The 23,234-nt window shown below is 43.3% G+C and overlaps 1 protein-coding gene and 1 long non-coding RNA gene across 4 annotated transcripts in view; one reads left to right on the forward strand and one right to left on the reverse strand.

Moving 5' to 3' along the window:
• The window catches only part of LOC121288545 (arf-GAP with dual PH domain-containing protein 1-like), a 138,683-nt gene that overhangs the window by 92,622 nt on the left and 22,827 nt on the right, over window positions 1-23,234 (forward strand). The gene's annotated exons all lie outside the window — the stretch shown is intronic.
• LOC121288547 overlaps window positions 1-23,234 on the reverse strand; it is a 91,914-nt gene that overhangs the window by 49,617 nt on the left and 19,063 nt on the right. Inside the window, exon 2 of the long non-coding RNA XR_005945374.1 lies at window positions 2,284-2,370. This is a non-coding gene — a long non-coding RNA (uncharacterized LOC121288547). The remainder of the gene's footprint in view (window positions 1-2,283; window positions 2,371-23,234) is intronic.

The following is a 23,234-nucleotide window of genomic DNA, read 5'->3' on the forward strand; positions in this document are numbered from 1 at the left end:
ATCCCTAAGAAGAGCAGGGGAGTTATCCCCCATCTTCAGCTCAATATTTATCCCATCACCAAAAATCTGCTAGCTATTACAGTGCTGATTGTGGGAGCTTGCTGTATACAAATTGGATGCCGTGATTACACTCCAGAAAGTACTTCACTGGCGTTACAGGACTTTGGGACACTGAACAGGGCATTTATAGAAATGCAAGTCAATCCTTCTTAACAGCAAGGAGGAGGCTGCAGGTACATATGACCAAGCAATGGGTTCTCCTGACCCTCTAGGGGAAGCAGATGGGAGGATTTGCTGTTTACCCATTTGACCGTTGTATTGTTGAGCACCAGTTTGGGGTAGCATATGGGAGAATTGTGGAATCTATAATTAACGTGGTAAATGCCAGTTGGCCTGTACACCCATTCAACCTCATCAAACCTGTGCCTAAGAGGGCGTTGCCTGCTATTTAATCCACAGTGCACTGTTCACTGAAGTTAACAGGTTCTCTAGGGAGGGCTCACCACCTGTTATTTATAAAGTTTAAAAGCAAGGAGCATCAAGACAAATTGACATTCCACTGAAAACCCATCCATTTCTCTGTGAGCATTGTGGTCTTTTCCCGACTGATATTATAAAATGATAGGAGGCCATCTGGCTTTCTCTTTGCATGTGTGAATGGGAGGAAGAGGGAATGAGGGCTTCCTAATCCGCTTCATGATCTATTTTCCCCATTGATATTTTGGCCCAACTTTGACTTTTACCAGCTCTGGGGATTCAGGTAGCTTGCAGTGAGATCTGGGTGGAATGGTCTGTATTCAAGGATTCATAAAACACAGGAAGCCATTCAGCCCATGACTCTTGTGCCAGCTCTTGAAAAAGCTATCCAACTAGTTCCACTCTTTCCCCTCTAGCTCTACAAATTTTCCCATTTCAAGTATTTATTCAATTCCCTTAAGAAAGTTGCTATTGAATCTGCTATCAGCCATATCCACTATGGCTCATTTTGTAGCAGCCTTGCCTCTAAGCCACCAGGTTGTGGGTTTGTCCTCCACTCCAGGACTTGGCTAACACTCCAGTGCAGCACGGAGGGAGTGCTTTGCTGTTGGAGGTGTCACCTTTTTAGGTGAGAGGTCAAACCGTGGCCCTGTTTACCATTTTTAGAGAATATGAAAGATCCCATGGTACTATTTAGAAGAAGAGCAGGGGAATCATCCCTGATGTCCTTGCCAATGTTTATCTCTTAATCTGTTCTTCGTGATATTGATTATGTGGTCATTATCATACTGCTGTTTGTGGGAGCCTGCTGTGCACAAATTGCCTGCTGCATTTCCTACTTCTTAAAGTGACTGCACTTCATTGGCCGGAAAGCACTTTGAGATGTCCTGAGGTTATAAAAGGCACTATTTAAGCACAAGTATTTTATTTTTCTCTTTCTCCCACCACTCTCTTCCGGTTGGTGCATTCCAGATCATAACCAGCCAGTGATTTATTAGCATATCTTCTTTGCAATGGCTGGAACACAGCCAGAGAGAGGAGGCAGCCTTCTGGTGGAAGACCTGGTGAGAGAGGGACACAGAGGGGGCCGACGCTCCGTTTCACTGTGCCAGTTTCATCCCACCCCTCCCAACCTCCATCTTGAGGCACCCTCTGTTTCCTGCATTGGCAGACCACAGCTTACTCACATCTGGATGGACTCCTGTTGGTCCTCCAGGTGCTCACCCACTATCCTTTCATTGGCAATGCCAAAAAAAAAATCTCACTATGTGGGATGGCGGGGTGGGGGGGTGGGGGGGTGGTCCCCAAAGTAAAAACCTTTCCCTATATTGCTGCTGTCAAATCGTCATATTCTCTTAATACCTGCTGTGCGACAGAAAGAGACAGAGTTAGATAATCTGAAATGGGTGAAGGAAAAGAGATATTTAGAAAGTTATTTCTTTCAGAGGAGAGCCTTCACAATTGGCCAAGTAGATCTTCCAAAGATGACATTACAGTTTCCGGCCTGAAGTATGCAATAGGTTCTTTAACCCTTTGTAAAAATATCTTTAGACAGAATCTAAAAGCCTTCAGTAAAGCCCCTCAAAGCGCCATTCCTGACAAATAAATTTAGCCTGTTTCGCCGATGGGACCAATTTCGGAAACATTTCGTATGATTCAAGCAATCATTATTTGAAAGAACTGTAGTACAACCTCAGGCCTCAGCTTTGAACCAGTTTCGATACTGAAACCAACTTCTTTGAAGCATCATTTTCCAATTGCAATCCACGGTGCTATACACATACAACAACAACAACTTATATTTACCTAGTGCCTTTAACACAGTGAAAGGCGATTCACAGGAATGTTGTCAGACAAAAACTTGGCACTGGAAAAGTGTTGACATCACAGAATCTAAGGGATAAATGTTGTAATTTTAGGACGCTTATGCAATCAAACAATACATTTATTTCGCAATGCTCAGTCAAAGAGATAAACACAGCTGATCCCTAATTAAATGAAAGGAATTCGCATAGAGCCAAATCATCACCCATCAACAACAACATCAATGATTTGTATTTCTCTAGCTTAAAGGCCTTAACTGAAAAAGTTGTCCCAGGGCTCTTTGCGAAGATGTAAGCATGAAAGGAATAAAATGGATAGCGAACCAAAGAGGGGCAAGCAGAGGCCCGATCAAAGATGTGGATTTTAGAAAGGACAGGAGTGAGGAGTATCAGGAGGGTGTGCAGAGTTTGAGGCCTGGGTGGCTGAAGACAGTGTTGCCTAATGTGGGGTGAGAAAGGATGGAGTTTGCAGAAGAGGCACAAGTCAAGAGGAATGGAAAATCTGGTGAGGGAGAATTCCTTCCTTTTTTATTCTTCCTTCTTCCTTTCTCTCGAAGTGTAACATTATTAGTAAAGGTCATTACAAGACTTCACTGTAGACCTTTCCTGAGGGGGAAAAGACCATGAACGGATTTAAACACTAGAATTAGAATATTAAATCGGAGGTGTTGGAGGATGCAAAGCCAATGTAAATCAGCAAGGACAGGATTGATATGTGTCAGCCAGCAGTTCTCATTACCTTGGGAGCTTTGTCTATCTGCTGTACAAGCAGTGTGCCTGCATGAAACCCAGCTTTGGAGTAATGCAATAAGTGGAAGGAATGCACAGGGAACATTCAAAGCACATTTGATTTATGCTTTGACGCACACCAACTCCTACCTCATTATTCAACCGAGCAACTAATGCAATGTGAGGAAAGAAACAATTTGTGTAACCAGTTTTCATCCATAAAGTGTCATTGAATTATATTAAAACTGAAGTCCTACTAGTGTACCCAGTGATTATAAGCCACAGGAGCCACCTCCTACCATGCGCCCCTCCCTCTATTCCCTGTTTCCTCCTGTAAACATCAAGCTTCTTTAAATGCATCAGTGCTCTCTGCTTCACCCACTACATGCAGCAGCCAGTTTTCACTGTTCTCTGTGTAAGCTGCCTGCTTAATAGTTCCATTGAAGGTGAAATATGATGCTCAGTCTGCACTGTGCAAGCGATGAATTAAATGTAGTTCTAGCTTCACGCACGTTACCCACTCTGCAGTTGGGTTGTGTCTGACTGATCGTGTGTTATTGATGAGCCGCAGGCAGTCAGTGGATGAGCTCAGGGGGGATCTTGTGTTTATCTCATTCTTGGCATTATTGCAGTGTACTAGAAAGAGATAACCCAGAGATCAGAAGGGTAATTTCTCCAGCTTCTAAACTGGTTGGAGTTAATTTGAAGAGTATACAGACTTGGCAGGGATCTTGCTCTGTATTGTAGAAGAGATCAACCAAGGCCTTATTCCTGGAGAATTACAATAATGCTTATCTTACTAGGAAAGTAATGTAATTAGGTAAATGTAAGCATTTTATTTATGGTTCCAAAGTATTTTTAATTCCCGTTTATAATATTGGGTTCTGTAAATATTAATACAGTAGTCCTTTTTTAAAAAAATATTGCATTTATCTACCTAATCGTAACCAGAATTGCTTGTAATGGCTCCTCATCTTGCTCCTGTACCGTTAACTCTGATGCTCTAAGGATCTATCCATGGGCCCCTCCTATTTCTCAACAGCCCTTCAGCAACATTGGCAAGTTCATCCAAAAGCACAGCATTTAGTTTTCACATGTACACTGATGACACCCAGTTCTACCTCACCACCATCTCTCTCGACTCCTCCACTGTTGCTCAGTTATCAGATTGCTTATCCGACATCAGTGCTGGATGAGCAGAAATTTCCTCCAATTAAATAGTCAGTCCCCACTCCAAACTCTGTTCCCTAGTTACTAACTCTATCTCTCTCCCTGGCAACTGTTTGAGATTCAGTCAGTCTGTTCACAGCCTTGGTGTCACATTTTACCCAGAGATGAGTTTCTGACTTCATATGTGCATCAGACCTAAGACCATCTACTTCCACTTGTGTAAAAATCGCCAGACTTAACACCTGTCTCAGTTCATCTGCTGCTGAAAACCCTCATCCATACCTTTGTTACCTCTAGATTCAACTATTCAAATGCACTCCTGAGTGGTCTCCCACATTCTAACGACTATAAACTTGAGGTCACACAAAAGTTCTACTGCCTGTGCCTTAACTTGCACCAAGTCCTGTTCCCCTATCACCTCTGTGTTCGCTGGCCTACATTGGCTCCTGATCAATCAATTTCTTGACTTTAAAATTCTCATATCCATCCATGACCTTGCCCCTCCCCTTATCTGTGTAATCTCCTCCAGCCTCGCAGCCCTCTGGATATCTACACTCCTAGTTCTGACCTTTTGAGCATCCCCAATTTTAATTGCTCCACCACTGGTGGCCGTGCCTTCAGCTGCCTAGCTCCTAAGCTCTGGAATTCCACTGCATTGTCCTCCTTTAAGGTGCTCCTTTAAAACTTGCCTCTTTGACTAAGCTTTTGGTTGCCTGAGCTAATGTGTCTCTATGTGCCTGGGTATCATACTTTGTATTATGATCTCTGCTAAGCACATTGGGAAGTTTTATTACATTAGCGGTGCTATATGAATATAAGTTATTGTTAACCTGAATTCAGAGGAAAGCTTCCTTTGGACACCACAATGGCTTACTTTGTCAGCAGTTATAGTTAAATGTCCCAACATTAAAATAAAATCAATGTCACATGGGAAAAGTGCCAGAGAAATGTAAAGTCCGTAGAATTGTGGAGCCTGAAACTTCAGCAATTGTGATTTTCTATTTTCTTTTCCTGCTTTTCTTTCCTTCTTTCATTCTTTCCTTTCATCCCTTCCTATAGTTCCTTCCCTAATGCAATACTGCCAGTACAGGACTTCACTGTTGGCCTGTCCAGCTTTAGCATGCTCCATTAGAGTTTCACTGAAATGATTCTAAATGGATTGAAGTTAAACTGTACAGGCTCACCAAGCCTGCAGTCTGTTCTACACAGGAAATACTGAGGCCTTCACCTCAGAATCTGCAGCAATATTTTAAATAATGCACCAACATGAGGCACGATAGAAGTTTGTTTCAAAATCACCCAAGCCTCTTGTTTAATGTGGATAATGAATAAACATTGCTCCTGAGTTTTTCATTTTACATACAATGTATCTTTAATAAGCATCAAGCATTGGCTCTCTGAGCAATGCAGGTACCAATTGTGTTCATAGCATCAACAGACCTGGCCTATTACAGTATAGAGCTCTTACCGAGCGTGCCCCTGGGCTACACATGCTTATATGTTGTACTGCAGGATGTTTGTGTGAGTTCACAGAATCACAGAATTTAAATGGTACAGAAGAAGGTCATTTGGCTCATCGTGTCTGCACTGGCTCTCCAAATGAGCATTATGACCTAGTGCCATTGCCCTGCCTTTTCCCCGTACCCCTGCACATTGTTTCTGTTCAAATAATCATCTAATGCCCTCTTGAATGACTTGATTGAACCTGCCTCCACAACATTTTCAGGCATCCCAACCATTCGTTGTGTGTAAAAAAAAAAAAAAAAAAAAAATTTTCTCACGTCACGTTTGCTTCTTTTGCAAATCATTTTAAATCTGATAAAACTGGACTTTATCTGGTTCCTAGCAGGAGTGACATCAATGTGGTTCGTATTAAAATACCTCGTGTTAAATTGGGCTGTTGATCTAAACAGAGTTGTGAGACAAACTTTCTGTTTTTAGATACCCTCCTTCTATATTCTACCTTCTATTCTGCATCCAAACTTTCACACCCAGTCTCAATGGAACTGTACCTGGGAGCAATCTTTTTTAAGGGTAAGTTTACAGTGCAGTCACCCCTTGTGAGCAGTTAGCAGTTCCAGTTCCAGCCAGGCAGTATCTTCTGTATTGTCTTTAAATGCCCAGTTTAAGGCAGACAGGTGCGTGGGTCTGAATATGTGTAGGGGGAGGGCTGCTACCCAAAGGTTAGAACTCCTCCTCTTCACCCACTGCACCCATGCTCCTGCTATTTTCTTTCCTTTAGTCTTTCATGGAATGTGGGCATTGCTGGCAAGGCGAGCATTTGTTGCCCATCCCTGATTGCCTGTGAACTGCGTGGCTAGGTCAGAGGGCAGTTAAGAGTCAACTACACTGGTGTGGGGTCTGGAGTCACATGTATGCTAGACCGGGTAAGGATGGCAGATTTCCTTCCCTGAAGCACATCTGTGAACCAGATCGATTTTTACAAAAAAAAATCAATGATGGTTGTCATGGTCACCATGACTAGCTTTAGCATTTAGCTCAAAAAGAAAACACAGCAGCCATGGTGAAATTTGAACTCTTAACCCAGAGAATTTGCCTGAACCTCCTAGATGACGAGGTCTGTGATGTTACCACGATGCCATGTCTCCCCCTGTTACCCACCACAGTTAGCCCTCCTCAGCCCCATTCATGTGTCCTGACACATTGCTGCTATCTCCGTGGCAGATTTCTCTGCACCTTTTCTCCTGCAGCTGCAGATTTCCAGCCCATTTCAACCTTCCCCGAGTGTTTCAGCCTGTATCCAGTTCCGAGCGCTATAAATAATATGTAACTATCAATTTAACAACGCATTAAGAAATACACAGGTGAATTTCCTGCGTGTGCTGCTTTCGACGATTCTGAGGTGGTGCTGCTTTATTAGGACACAATGTTACCTTTTAAAATGCAATGTGGATGTTTATTTCTTTGAAAGTCAAAATGTGGGAGCACTCCCAAACTCTAACCTCTTCCATCCTAGAACTTCAGAACTCTGCCCCCCTCAATCCTGACCCCTTGCACATCATAATACCATTGGTGGCTTGATGGCTGTACCTTCAGCTGCCAAGACCCCAAACTCTGGAATACCCACCCCAAACTTTTCTGCCCCCTCTACCTCTCCCACCTCTTTTAAGATGCTCCTTAAAGTCTGTCTCTTTGAGCAAGCTATCGGTCAGCTGTCCCAATATCATCAGCTTTGGCTCAGTGTCAAATCTTACCTTTATTCTGCTATTGTGAAGCACTTTTTGAGATGATTTGCTACCTTAAAGGTGCTATGTAAGTGCAAGATTTTGTTGCAGTGAATGTTGGTTTCATTTATAGATCAGAAACCTCGGCATTATTTGATTGGCAGCTTAATTAGGCGGCATGAAATCTGTACGTGGGGGAAATTTAATGCCCATCCCTCCCCAGGAGTGTGCTGGCAGGCAGGGGGTGCTGTAAGATTGGGCACGGGGAGGGGTTGGGGGGGAGGGGTGGTGCTGTAAGATCGGGCGCCATGCCTCTCACCCACCCGCATCCGCTGGCATTTTTCCAGTGATGGCGGACGTTTTGGGCATCTACTCACTTGTGGGCCATTAGAGGCCCTTAAAGTGGACAATTCATGGGCACTTATGGACCTTATCCCAGCACTGCTGGCATTTTACCCATGGTAGGGGGTGCACAGGCTACGTAGTGAGGCTGCCAGGTGAAACCTAGTGGCCTTATCTCAGGCTGAGGAGGAGATACCTCCTGTTTGAGCACCCCCTTCTCCCCTGACAAAGGAGCTCACACTTGACCTCCCAAACTCAACCCCTTCACTGGGACCTGGCGGACTGGTCCCAGAGGGACCAGCCCCCCCACCCCTGGCACTCACCACCTAATCTTCTACTTAGGTCTGTTGAAGGGTCATGAGGACTCGAAACATCAACTTTGTTCTTCTCCGCTGATGCTGTCAGACCTGCTGAGTTTTTCCAGGTATTTCTGTTTTTGTTCTGGCTCCATGTTCCCTTTTCCTTCAGGACAGGTTGCAGTCCCGGCATTGGCCACTGCTCCCAGTAGTGCTTCTGGGACTAAAGAGTTGCCAGCCATTTGATTGGATGTGGGACTTCCTCCCAGATGGGGGAAGGAAGACTGACCCTGAACCAATTAATGGCCCAAAGGCCATTAAATCACTGCCGTGCAACCCAGCCAACCAGTAGCAAGCTCATCCTGACTCTTCAGCTGGGAAGTGGGGCCACTGCCTCTGTAAAATTCAGACCTAAAAGAAAGAGAGGAGGGGGGGCGGTGGTGGGGGTGAAACTTTTTAGTATTGTTTGAGCATCTATAAGTGCAGGAGGTAGAAAGTCTAAATTATCCTAATTGTCAGAATCTTTGTTTAGGAAACATTTGGTCATTTCGTCCATCTCTTCAACCTCCAGTTCTTGAGAAAGTGGAAGTCGGGGTTGTGAATCAACAAGTGACTAAAATGACCCAGTGAGGTGCTTTTCAATAAATCTCTGAAGTATTAAAAAAAATCATGTAGCATGTATTTCCTGTTTGTCAAGATTTACTTCCTGTGGTCATCTTTGCCCCCACCACACTTTGTTGATTGGTGCAAAGGTAAATAGCAGTTGCAAATCAGAACTGAAAAGGTAAGAAATGTACAGAGCAGCTGGAAAATTTCCAGAGAGAGAAACTTTTGAAGGACACGGTGAATAAAGCCAATCTTTAATAGCGGTAAATGTGGAGAAATTTTTTCTTATTCTTTAACTGTACGTGGACATTACTGGCATTCATTGCCCATCCCTAATTGCCCTTGAACTGAGTGGCTTTCTCGGGGCTGTTTCAGAGGGCAGTTAAGTGTCAATCTCATTGCTGTGGGTCTGGAGTCCCATGTTGGCTAGACCAGGTAAGGATGGCCGATTTCCTGCCCTAAAGGGTATTACTGAACCAGATGGGTTTTTAAGACAATCACTGCTATTTGCATTGTCTCTGCTACTAAGATTAGCTTTAAATTCCCAGTGTTATTGGATTCAAATTCCACCAGCTGTTGTGGTGGGGTTTGAACCCATGTCATTAGCCTGACTGTCTGGATGACTAGCCTGGTGACATTACCAATATTCTGCCATCTTCTCTATAGTTTCCACTAACCAGGATCAGTAACCAGGGGACACACGATTCAAGATGATTGGCAAAAAAAATCCAAGGAGACATGAGGGTTTCTTTTATAGAGTCAGCTGTTGTGAGCTGGAATGCGCTGGTGGAAGCAGATTCAATAGTAAACTCAAAAGTGAATTGGATAAATTATTGCAGGAAGAACTTGCAGGGCTATTGGGGAAGGAGCAGGGGTGTGGGACTAATTGGATAGCTCTTAGCAAAGAGTTGACACAGGCACAATGGGCCAAATGGCCTCCATTTTTCCGTGCTTTTTCATTTTGATGCTTCCGAGAACTTAACAAGAAGTGAAATTAGGAGTCACTTCTTTTGCAGCTAGTTGTTAGACCAAGGAATGCTCTGTTATGGGGAGTGGTTGAGGCAGAGACCATTGGCAAAGTAAACGGGGTGCTATAGAGATGCGGAGAATCGGCTTAGATTTCTTCAAAGAGCTAGCACAAACGTAAAATGATGAATGGCCTCCCTTTGTGCTTTAAAGCTCTGCGGTTTTATGATTCCCATGTTTGATCCTTGATCTATTCTGGAGCATTTAAACAATGCCGTGCTGTTTCTTCACATCAGAATCAAATGAAGATATTGAAGTCTAATTTCCACCATCTCTCTGTTTCAGGGGAAAGGATTACGAGACCTTGAAGAGCAGGATTTATTATTCTGATTCAGGGTGTCCATTCCCCCTCCGTTTATTTCTGTTTCTGAAAATGAACTGAGTGTCTTCGTTCAGCGCTCTCCACAGAGCCTAGTCAATGGGGGATGTGATGCAATAATTATCTTGATGCTTCTTTAGCCGATCCATGAAGGGACGGTCTCTCGGGTGTTGCGCTCGGATGGAGACAGCGAGACTGAATGCGATGTGGTTTGATGGCTTTGCATTCTGTGTTTAGGTCAGATATATGCCAGTCTGTAACTAAATGCATAAACAAACATTTAACCATTGTTAAATTGAGTGAGTTTATTTAAATTTGGCAGGAGGTAGCACAAGTACTGAAAAAAGTGGAGTAGAAATTGGTCCTTGTTCTAGCCCTTTTCTGTACAGTAAAGAGGGGCAAGAATCTGCGTCGGTGTCAGAGGCGCCGCCAAGTTGGAAAAGCCGGGCTTTGGAGGTGTCTGAGCTGCTGATTGCAGCAAATGTCATGCCCCTTACTTGTATAAATGAGGCTTCCTGCCACATCCTTCCTTAAAGAAACTGATTTGCGTTGCTGATAAAAGAGACATGTCAAAGCTTTTCGTCCTGCTGCCTAGTTTAAATTTCAAACAATGCTTGACAGTTAATTACCAGTCACCATCACTGGTGCATTCTCTATGGCAACTGCCCTACCAATCAGAGTCCACTTTCCAACCAATCAGCACTCTCTTCACATACAGTATAAATTAATGTTTTCCCCTTATATTGGTATTCTTGAAAAGTGTCCTGATGAGTGCAAGACGAAAAGCTCCGACATGTCTTTTTTTTTCAGCAGTCCTGTACTACCAAACTGATTTGTATAGAATTGTACAGAAAACGCAGCCTCCTTGGCTTGGGAACACCAAGCGGTTTCCGCAGCCTAAGTAGCAATCATCACCAAAATGTGGGAGAATGTCTCTGCCTCTTTCAAATATGTTCCTGCAAAACCCAAGGGGAAGCAGGAGCATTTCCCCTTGACCCAGCCATTCTCACGATCACCCCTTCTGCCTTTTCTGCCCCACCCCCTACCCCCACCCCACCTGAGACGTACCTTGAGGCTGCTGCCTTCATTGGATACATGAGCTGCCAGTGTGGGGGAAAAACAGATAACTCGGAACTCATGTTGAGGTACAAAGACCAAATTGTGGACTGGCTGATTTCGAAAATGGTGCGGGGGAAACTGGCCCTAAACTGTTTCCGTTCCATTGTTTCACAGCCAGGTCTAAGCACAGGGAAGCCAGATAATCAGTCAGTATAAAATCCATCACTTTTCTACTTCTCTCTAACTCGGAAGAAGAGTCAACCAGACGTGAAACGTTAAATCTATTTCTCTCGCCACAGATGCTGCCAGACCTGCTGAGTGTTTCCAGCATTTTTATTTCAGTTTTCCAGCATTTTTATTTCAGATTTCCAGCATCCGCAGCATTTTGCTTTTAATCAGTCTGTGAAGTACCTCAGGATGTTTTACTATGTTACAGGCTATATAAATTTAAGTTGTTGTTTTCACCGACACAGCAGTCTCATGTTTTAATGGAGTCCATCTCACTCTCTTTTAGGTTGCGCAATGGGTTTGTTACCTTGGAGGGTCTTGGATTTGATGATGTAGCGCTGTATCAGAAACCCACTATCTGCTATGATGGCAACATCTTTCCTCTTCTGCAATAAATTCCAGCAACTGCTTCAGCCTCCCCTTTTAAGAGTTGCAAGCTGGTGCTAGCCTCACACGAGTTTGGGCATGCAGCCACCCAGCAGCATGCTCAGCACTGGGCTCTGTGCCACCATCACTCAATTGAGCACAAAGTTTGTGCGTTGTCTGTGTTACTTCGAGCTGGGCGAAGGTTAATCGTGGATCACAATCCCTGTTTTTAAGGGGCTTTCCAATTTTTAGCCTTCTATTTGCAATCCAGCCTATCTCGTAGGTCTAATTCTCGTGTGTGGCAATACTTATTCCCCCTTGTTTGTATCACTTAGAAGATACACTCTTCAGGGCATCTTGTTTAAGTGTGCTGCTGTCGGCTGTGGCTCAGTGTTAGCATTCTTGTCTAAGTCAGTGGGTTGTAGGTTTAAATCCCAAAATTCATAATCCAGGCTGACACTCCAGTGCACTATTGGAGGTGCAGTCTTTCAGAGGAGATATTAAACTCCTCTGCCCCCTCAGGTGGATCCTGTGACACTGTTCCCTGTACGTGTGCTGGAGATTGGCATGTACTGGATTACAGTACCACATTACAGTTCCTGTTTAATTCTAAGATAATGGTTGGGTCTTGCAATGTTCATCTGATTAACCAATTAATTAATTAGTCAGACTTAATGTAATGTTCTCATAAAAGTGAGACATAAATATGTGGGGATATTTTAATTAATCGTCTTTTATTAAAAATGACTCCTTGATGACTACAGGAGCATGTCTTATAATCGGATAATTAAAAGCCCCTTAACACTAGCTGAAATGTAGGACTATTGAATGTGTCTATCCTGCCCTCCAATGACATTCAGACTCCTACTGCAAGTGAATGTAAGAATAGGAGTGCAAGTGTGCCTTTTGGCCCCTCAAGCCAGCTCCACCCTTCAGTAGGATCATGGCTGATCTGATTGTGGCCTTATCTCCACTTCCCTGCCTGCCCTTCCCTGCGCCCACAACCTTTGCACTCCTATTGCAAATATCTGTCTAACTTGGCCTTGAATATATTCAGTGACCAGCCTCCACTGCTGTCTGGAGAATAGAATTTCAAAGATTAACAACCCTCTGAAAGAAGAAATTCCTCCTCACCACTGTATATAATGGGAGACTCCTTTATTTCGAAATTTTGTCCCCTAGTTCTTGATTTCCCCCAGGAGGGGAAACATCCTCTCAGCATCTCCTGTCAATTCCCCTCAGAATCTCATGTGGTTCAATAAGATCAGCTCTCATTCTTCTAAAGTCCAGTGAGTATGGCCTCAACCTTTCCTCTAAGACAACCCCTTTAACCTTGGAATCAACCTAATGAACCTTCTCTGAATTGTGTCCAATGCAAATATATCCATCCTTAAATAAGGAGGCCAAAACTTTATACAGTACTCTAGCTGTGATCTCACCAGTGGCCCTATACAGTTGTAGCAAGCCCTCCCTAATTTTGTCCTTGATTCCACTTGCAATAAAAGCCACCCTGCTTGTTACATCGTCAGAGAACTCTAAATTTTCAAACACAATTTTCCTGTCATAAACCATGTTGACTCTGCTTGTTTGTATTATGATTTTCTAAATCTCCTAATACCTTAAGGATCCAGCATTTTCCCAATGATGGATTTTAGGCTAACTGGCCGATGATTCCTTATTTCTGTCTCTCCACACCCCCCCCCACCACCCACCCCACAACACACACACACACACACACACACACACATTTCTTGAATTGAGGTGTTACATTTGTGGTTTTCCAATGTGCTGGGACATCAGAATCTAGGAAATTTTGGAAGATTGCAACCAACATATCTATTATCTGTGCATCCACTTCTTTCAAAACCCTAGGATGCAGGGAACTTGTCAGCCTTTAGTCCCTAGTCCTAATACTTTTTCTCTCATGATAGTGATTGTTTTAAGTTCCTCCCTTCCTTTTGCCCCTTGATTAGTGCCTATTCTTGTGTTGCTTTTTCTGTCTTCTACCATGAAGGCAGATACAAAATACTTCTTCAAAGTCTCTGCCATTTTCTTCTTTACCCATTATTAATTTCCTGGTCTCATCCTCTGAGACCCAAGCTTTGCGTTAGCTACTGTCTTCCTTCTTATATACTTGTAGAAGCTCTTACTGTCTGCTTATATATTTCTTACTAGTTTACTCTCATTCTAAATTCTCCCTCTTTTTTTTTAGTTTGCTGGACTCTGAAATTTTCACATCTTCTGACCCTTGACTAATCTTTGCAGCATTATACACTTTTCTTTCAATTTGACACCATCACGCTGCATCCTACTTGTGGAATCCTTTTTTCTCAACGGAATGTATATTTGTTGAGAGTTATGAAATGTTTCCTTAAATGTCCGCCACAGCTTATCTCTGTCTTACTTTTTAACCTATTTTCCCAGTCCACTGTAATCAAGACTGTCTTGATGCCTTTGTAATTGCCTTTTATTTAAGTTTACGACACTAGTTTCAGACCCATATTTCTTGCCCTCAATTTGAAATTCTATCATGTTATCACTCTTGCCTAGATGATCCTTTGCTATGAGATCATTAATTACTTTTGTCTCATTACACATTACCAGGTCTAAAATAGCCTGTTCCCTGGTTGATTCCATAGTATGTGGTTGGAAGAAACTGTCCCAAATACACTCTTATGGTCTCATCCTCAAGTGGGGGGCAGCACTGCTAGCCTAGGAAGGTCATCCCCAGGGAGTGAGGAATGGAAGTGTAATTTCTCTTCATTTTGCTCAGGTATATGCCTGTTTAGATGAAGGTGAAATTGGGGGAGGAGAAGCAAGGAGACAAAGAACTTGGTTGACTCTTAATTGTATTCTGAAGTGTCCTAGTAGGCCAATAGATTGCAGCTCGAATTTCCTCCTCAAGCCTACCTCCCTTTCTTCCTTTAAGACACTCCTTAATAAAAATAATTTACCATTGGTGTCAAATGTTAAATGATAATGTCCCAGTGAGGCACCTTGGGTTGTTTGTGCTTCATTAAAGGTGCTATTTAAATGCAAGCTATTATAGCAACTTGATCTTAGAGCAAATATAAACAGAAAATGCTGGAAATGTTCAGCAGCTCTGGCAGCAACTGTGGAGAGAAAAAGCAAAGTTAACGTTTCAGGTCGATGTCAGAATTCACTCAGAGAACAACTGGGGATAGGCAATAAATGCTGGCCTTACTAGCAATGCTGAATGAGTTAGAGAGTGCACAGGATGGCAGAGGGAGAGAGTGTCACTTCCTAAGAGATTCCACTTTAACTCCTGGCCAAAGTATAGAAATATTTCTTGAACATCTTTCTTTGCTGTCCTAGTGCAAGGTTGCATCAAGGAGCTGTGCCCTGGGCTGGTAATTGCACAGCAGGCATTGCTAGTTAACTGGATAATGTTCTATGCTCACTAACCCCAGTGAATATTAAATACTGCATCAGACACGGGTTCACAGGCATTAATTAAACTGAGACACTACACGAACACTGCAACTGGATGAAAGGGCTACAGCATTTTGTGGTCTGCTGCTGGAGAATTAGCAGCTAATTTAATTATCCAACCATTTAAATAGAAATTCTACAGTCTGACAATTGGAAAATATCAGAGGATTTCTTTCTTGTAGCATTGAACAACAAAGTAAATGCCCTTTGCAAGATGCTTCTGTTACTCAAATGCTCCCCTGCTCCAGCATCTTGTGATTGAAGGTATAACCTTTCCTATTGCCTATAATGGAGTCACGTGATTGTTCTTGACAAATGAGCCCGAAGTGCGGGTAAAGCAGGGGGTGGTGGAGCTTTCTAGTCGTGGACCTGGTTCAAGCATGTAGCTTCTAAAGAACTCTGTAATTAAATAATCTGTTTCTTGTTGAAACCTGTCTGGTCAAGCAACAAGTAATCTGTCAAGTAACATTTGGTGACGAAGGTAAAGTAGCTCCAACGCTGCACCTCGCCAGTCATGCCACTCTTTGGCAGAATCGATCCTTATGACTCATCCATGGAAGACTGAGACCAGTATGTAGAACGCCTTGGATTTTATTTCATGGCAAACAAAATAACCACAGAGGAGAAGCAGAAAGCTATTCTTTTGTGTGTCTGTGGTAGCAAGACCTATAACCTCATCCACAGCTTGACAGCCCCGAACGTGCCCAATTCTAAATTTTTTAACAAATTGGTAGACCCCGTGAAGACACGTTTTCAGCCGAAGCCATCGTTAATAATGCAGAGGTCTAAGTTTAACTCCAGAGTAAGGGCCACGGGAGAGTCTATCACAACTTGTACGGTGAAGTTGAAGCAGTTGGCTGAGCACTGTGACTTCAGAGAGACACTCAATGATATTTAGCGGGACCGCTTAGTTTGGTTTGAAGTGCGCCATGGAAATAGTGCTAGCCATGGAAAGTGCTGTGAGGGACGCTCAGGCTTTACAGAGTGCGCAACATGGCACCGTTCTTCAGTTGGGGCAGGAGCCTCCCATCGCGGAGAGAGAGACAGAGTTTCTGCTGCTCGAGGGAGAAGAAAAAGGCCGAGTGGAAGCATTTCAGCAGCGACTCCGGGGTTAATCTATTATAGGTGTGGGGGTAACTACGTACCAGAAACCTGCACATTCAAGAAGGCAGAATGCCATTACTGCCACAGGAAAAGGCACGTAATAAACAATGCAGGGTGAAATCGAGACAGCCCATCAGACAGCAGACCAAAATGAATGAAGTGAATAATATAACAGAACCTGAAGCTGCCAGTACTGCTATCTATTTCCTGTACAATGCACTAAAAACTGAACCAATAATTGTCACCATTCAAGTGAATAGGAAGCCACTAGTCAAAGAGGTAGATACAGTAGCCTGAACCACAGTGGTGAGAAATCACACACTTAACTACCTAACTGAAGGTACCCAGATACAATCTGGAGCAAACCAGAACTGAGTCCATACAGGTAAAGGGCATCGCCACAGTACCTGTGTCCTATAGGCAACAGACAGCTCAGCTTCTAGTGATCATAGTGACAACCGAAGGTCCTAGTCTTCTGGGCCGCGAATAGTTACAAAAAATTAAGCTCAACTGGTCTGAAATATTTCAAGTGAGGACAGGAGGAATTCCTGAGCTGTTAAGGGAATATGATAGTGTATTTTGGAATAAGTTAGGAGAATCGAAGGACCTTCACAGGAAGCAAGGATCCCTTGGTTTGGAGTTGGTTCCACGAGAAAATCATGAAGAGAACCCAAACGAGTTTAGTGCCACTCTGAATGAACTGAAGAAACAGTTGGCAGAGAAGAGCCAACGATGTTCAATATTCCAGGAAGAAGCCAAGAGTTACAAGAAAGAGACGGAAGAGCTGAAAAATCAGCTAAATAAAATAGAGGCATTAGAAGGAAAAGTCCACTTTCCAAGAAGTGGGTAATGAAGCCACAGGTAGCTCAACTACCGAACTGAACCCCCAAGTTAAAATTTCACCAGGGCCGACTGACGAAATCAAAATGAAGGACGAGACATAACTCTGTGGGTGAGCAGAAAAAGAAAATACCGAAATCGGATCAGAAAGGCCAATTGGCTATGTCTCCAGGACCCCGTCTGCAGCCGAGAAGGGTTATTCACAACTCAAAGGAAGGTTAATTAGTAATATTTGAAGTGAATAAATTCCACCAGTACCTGCATAAACGACATTTCACCATTATGTCAGACCATAATCCACTAATGGGATGCTACAGTTCCTGATAATGTCAATCCAGTGAGAGAACCTGAAGTGGTAGAGCTATGCCGCTCTAATTAAATTAGAAAACTACCTCAGGGTCTTGATCTTTAATCACTTGACTGGTATATGTTGTGGATTAAAATGTTCTTTGTAACTAGGAAACGTTTAAAAAAAAAAGGCGGGGAGGAAATGTAGCGATTGAAGGTATAACCTTTCCTATTGCCTATTGAGGGTTGTGTGATCTTGATGAATGAGCCCTAAGTGTGGGTAATATGGGGGTGGTGGAGCTTTCTAGTCATGGATCTGGTTCAAGCATGTAGCTTCTAAAAGAGTTCTGTAATTAAGTTATCGGTTTCAAGTAGAAACCTGTCCGGTACGTAAACTCATTACGCACCTTCTGTAAACTACAGCTCATCCAAAACTCAATTGCCCTTATACTAACTTTCACCAAATCCCATTCACCCAACACCCCTGTGCTCATTGACCTCTATTGGTTCCCGGTCCTTAATTTTAAAACTCACGTCCTTGTTTTCAGATCCCTCCATGGCCTTGTGCTGCTCTATCTTTGTAATCTGCTCCAGCCCCACAACCCTCCGAGATGTCTGCACATTGCCAATTTTGCTCTGATGAGTATCTCCGATTTTTATCGCTGCATCACTGGCGGCTGCGCCTTCAGCTGCTTATGCCTGGGGCTATGGAATTCGCTCCCTAAACCTCTCCATCTCTCTACCTCTCCCTCCTTAGAAACAACCTATTTGACCAAGATTTTGATCACCCCTCCCAATATCTCCTTATGTAGGTGGCTTGGCAGCAAATTGTGTTTGATAATACTGCCGTGAAGCACCTTGCGACATTTTACTATGCTAACAGCACTCTATAAATGCAACTGTTATTGATACAAACTGCATTTTACATTGCCCCCTCAGTGATAGTAAATCATTACAGACAAATTGCCAAAGCCAGGATTTCCTCATAGCACTGGGTTAGCTATCAGATTGTTGAGTACTTCAAGCAATATGAAGATATTGTCTGTCTGCTTGAGTAGAATTGAAAAAAATGGCCCTGCTCATTTTCATTAGGTGCCAGACAAGGAAATGGATTAGTTTTTTAAAATGTATTGCCTTCCATTCACCAATTGACTGCTGATGTTGAGATTGAGTTTTAACAAAAGGAAGAAAGACTTGCATTTCTATAGCACCTTTCACAACCTCAGGCCATCCCTGAATGCTTTATATCCGATGAGGCGGCTTTGAAGTCTTAGTTATTGGCCAGGATTTTTAGGATGGTGGAGTTTCGCTTCCCACCATCTGAGGAGTTGGCGTTGAACATATCCTCACCAATAGATAAAAACAAAAAAACTGCGGATGCTGGAAATCCAAAACAAAAACAGAATTACCTGGAAAAACTCAGCAGGTCTGGCAGCATCGGCGGAGAAGAAAAGAGTTGACGTTTACTGGCTGCCTGCAGCCAATTCACACTCCAAGGAGCATTAATTAGCTGGAGGCGGGACTTGCGCCCCTCACTTGGGAGAAAGTCCCACCTCAGAGAGCCACCGACCAATCTAATTGGCTGGCAGCTCTCTAGTCCCAGTAGCGCCAGAAGCTGCAGTGGATAGGACTGGGACCACAAGCAGCCCCCACAGTCTAAGTCCGGGGAGCCCATGACCAGGTAAGTCTGGGGGGGTCTCGGGGCGGGAGGGGAGGTGAGACCCAGGAGTGGGCAGAGCAAGGAAAGGGTGTTGGTGGAGAGGCCAGGAAGGGAGGAAGCACTGACAGTGGCCAGACCTTTTGTGGGGTGGGGGGGGGGTGTCCATTGTTAAAAGGAGGCTGTCAGTAGAGACCCCCGTCCCCTCGCCACCCCTTCCCATTCCAAGGCCTAAGCAGGGTCACTTTTTGGCTCCCAGTCACCCCCCAGTTAATGGTCATTAACTGGTCTTGCTTCTGTGCCTTTCTTCAAGCCTCCCTCAGTCTCATCTCAATGTTATCCACCCATCCAGTTCTTCTTCCTCCTCTTCTGTTTTTAACCCCCAATTTCTCCTTCAGTTGTTGCTAGGACAAGGCTGTTGTGTATTTTCAATTCATCATTCAAGGATGGAACTGCTGTATCGTTCTGGGAAACCCTCTTCCATGTAAGGTTTCTGCTCATCAATGGTGATAATGAGGGACTGTTGCCTTATTATTCATGGCCAATTCTGACTTTGTGAAGTTCAATGCTATTTTGTATAGTGACGCAAATCCAGTTGACGGTGGAACATCCTATTTATCTGAAGGGTTTTAATACCTCCACCCATTGGAGACAATGGCTTCAGCTGTCTAGGCCCTACACTCTGGAATTCCTTCCCTAAACTTGTCTGCCTCTTGACCTCTCTTTCTTCCTTTAAGACGCTCCTTAAAACCTACCTCCTTGGCAAAGCTTTTTGGTCCTCTACTCTAATATCTCCTCAGATGGCCAGGTGTCAAATTTTACTTGATAACACTCCTGTGAAGTGCCTTGGCATATTAAAACAGAAAATTTTGGAAATACGCAGCAGTTCAGATAGCAAGTAACGCAAAACGAGAGAGTGGCACCTTTAAACCTTCATTCCACGAAAGGCGCTCTATAAACGCAAGCTTCTGTTTGTTAGCATTGAAGGGAAATCATGGTTGGGAAGAGCGCGTGTACAACAATTCAGTCAAGATGCAAGACTTTGGTCCAATCACTGTTGTTTTGAAGTAGGTCATCCTTCTTGTGAAGCATAGATATTTTATACATTACAAGGAATGAAAATGATCGCCTTAAGTAAGATAATTTGTTTCTGGCTGATAAAGATGACTCTCTGGCTTTCAGATGGGAGCAGCCCCCGAGCAATGAATTTCAACAGCCGCACCTTCACAATCTCAGTTTAGATATCTTGTGCAGTCAAACTACTGATGATTAATAAGGCTGCAAGTTAGCATCTTCCAACAATCTGCTATCAAACCTAAAATATTATGTTGCTTCTACAGGCACACCAAGCAGCCAGCTACAAGAATGAACTCACTTGGTGCACAGGACAAGTTTTATTTTTGAGAAAGCTGGCAGACAACCTGGGGGTGGGGGTGTGGGGCGGTGGGCAGGGTGGGGGGGGTGGGGGGGGTGGTGGAGCTCTGCTGGCCACAGGAATTTGGACCCAGAACGGAGACTGAAAGATCCCATAAATATCCAACAGCTGCTCTTGGGTGGGAGGGGAAGTCATCGAGTTACATCAAGTACAGTCAGTGTTTCTGAAATCTCCACACCAGCAGAAAAATAGGAACATGTTAAATATTTCCAATTAAATAACAGTAAGCTGTGGCTGACTAGAACATTAACCATTTATTGATGTACAGCCCTCAAGTTCAAAGGTTACGTGGCAGTAAAAATGTATCTGTTTTACTCACAAATAGATCACAGTCAGAAGACTTTTTCATTTAATTTTAAGCATCTTTCATTTTGAACATGGAGAGACGGTGGTGTAGTGATAATGTCACTGGACTAGTAATCCAGAGGCCCAGGTTAATGCTCTGGAGATATGGGTCCAAATCCTGCCATGGCAGCTGGTGGAATTTAAATTCAATTAATAAAGTTTGGAATTAAAAGTATCTTAGTAATGGTAATCTTGAAACCATCATCAACTGTTGGAAGGAAATCTGCCATCCTTACCTACATGTGACTCCAGGCCCACAGCAATGTTGACTAGCAAGCCACTCAGTTCAGGGGCAATTAGGGATGAGCAACAAATGCTGGTGTTGCCAGCAACACCCATGTACCATGAAAGAATAAAAAATATATGGTCTATGCCTCTCAATTCAATTTCAATTTGAATTTCAAATAATTTTTTTCCCTAAAAGGCATTACATTTGCACTTTTAAAAAAAATTATCTTTCTCAATTCTATCTATTGGGAAGTAATTTTTTAACAGTGCATGGTTTATCAGTAAACTGTAAATATACAGGGAGCAGCAGTTTATAGAAATGTAGAGCACATTGTTATGATAATGAGCCATGGCTTTAGAAAGTAGATAAAGAATTTCATTTCATAGTGCCTTTGCCACCCCAAGGTGTCCCAAAGCACTTTACAGCCAATGAAGTATTTTCAAACTGTTGTAATGTAGCAGCAACCAATTTGTACACAGCAAGCTCCCACAAACAGCAATGTGATAATTAGCAGATCAACTGTTTTCGCAAAGTGTACAAGATCACGACAGTTTTACATAAGATAGACAAAGAAAAGCTGTTTCCCTTAGTCATTTATCATCAGCTAATAGACACAGATTTCAGGTTTTAGGTGCAAGGGTATGTGAGGAAGAACTTTTCTATGCAACGAGAGGTAATGACCTGGAACTCGCTACCTACGAGGGTGGTGGAAGAGTATATGATGAATGATTTTAAAAGGAAATTGGATGGGTGTAGTATAAGGGTATCTGGCATAACCAGGGTTAATATGCAACTGGGAAACGGTACCGCCTACAGTATGATGTAAAGAGATACATGACCTAAGGCTAAGCTCAGTTGTAGACTGGACAGAGACTTGTGTAGAAGCAAGCACTGAGTTAGCTCATAGCTTGGGCTACACACTATGATAACACACAACACATAGTAATATGTTATCAATAAACATCTAATGTTCAACCACACGAGACACAAAACCTTTTTGTGAGGCCGACTGAACATAACATACAACAATGGGCATTTGAGGGAAATAAACCTACAGGGCTGTTTTGATAGAGTGGGAAAATGAGACTGATTGTCTGGAATGGACTTGATGGGCCGATTGGTCTCCTTCTGTGCCACAATGATTCTTTGACTCCATTGGCCAGAACACAGGGGAGATCTCTCCTGCTCTTCTTTGAAATAGTGCCATCTGAAAGGGCAATCGGGGGTCTCGATTTGACACCTCATCTGAAAGACAGTGCCTTCAACAGTGCCACACTCTCTCAGTACTGCACCAGGAGTGTCAGCCTAGTTTATCTGTTTAAAAACTTCTGGAGTGGGACTTGACTCCACAACTTTGACTCAGAGACTAGAGCACTGACATCATGGTATGGGTTATGTGGTTCCATATCACTGATGGTTTACGTCAGCCCTGTTTTCAGTACTGGTTTGTACATAGTGGCTTATGTCACTCAGGAGTGGTCATTGGAAGTAATTATCAGCCAGACCCCAGTGTGTGCAATAAAATAAGTAAATAATGCAAGCAGTAGTTTGCCAGAGAATAAATTCTGCAGTAACAACCATGCACATTTGCATTTATATAGCGCTGTTAACATAATACAATGTTCAATGTGCCTCACAGGGGTGATTATCAAGCAAAATTAAGCACCAAGCAACATAAGGAGATATTAGGACAGATGATCAAATGCTTGGTCTCTAAGGTAGATTTGGAGGAGCATTGGAAAGTAGGAGAGAGAGGCGGAGATGTTTACAAGGAAATTATAACAGGTGGCATGGGAGGATAACAGTAGCTGCTGTATCTAAAATCAGCTGGAGATTGGCAGCATTGGAGTATCCATGAGGAATGCAGGAGAGGCCTGCTCTGATGGCCCTGATATTAACTGTATTATCAAGGCAGAGTGGGAGTGCAACAACTGGGCTCAGTATCACCAGCCCTGCTGGATGAGAGAGAAAAAAGTCACCCAAGGTCCTAATGACTATTCAGTTGATCCAGCTGCATAAATGGATAGCTGATGGTTGAACAGCCTGTGACATTCACCACCCAGGCTTAACCATGAAGAAAGTCTTCCCAGACCTGGGAGGTGGGGGTCTGATTCTGGACAGGAAACCAAGCCCCAGGCAGGACCTTCAGACAGGGAATGGGGAGTGGATCAAAATGAACAATGGAAAGGCTGGGTGAGATTCAGCTTACAAAGAAACAAGATCTGGAAGCAAGTCAACTGGATGTGCACAGATAAAG

The sequence above is a fragment of the Carcharodon carcharias genome, chromosome 15 (genome assembly GCF_017639515.1).
Source record: "Carcharodon carcharias isolate sCarCar2 chromosome 15, sCarCar2.pri, whole genome shotgun sequence".
NCBI lineage: Eukaryota > Metazoa > Chordata > Chondrichthyes > Lamniformes > Lamnidae > Carcharodon > Carcharodon carcharias.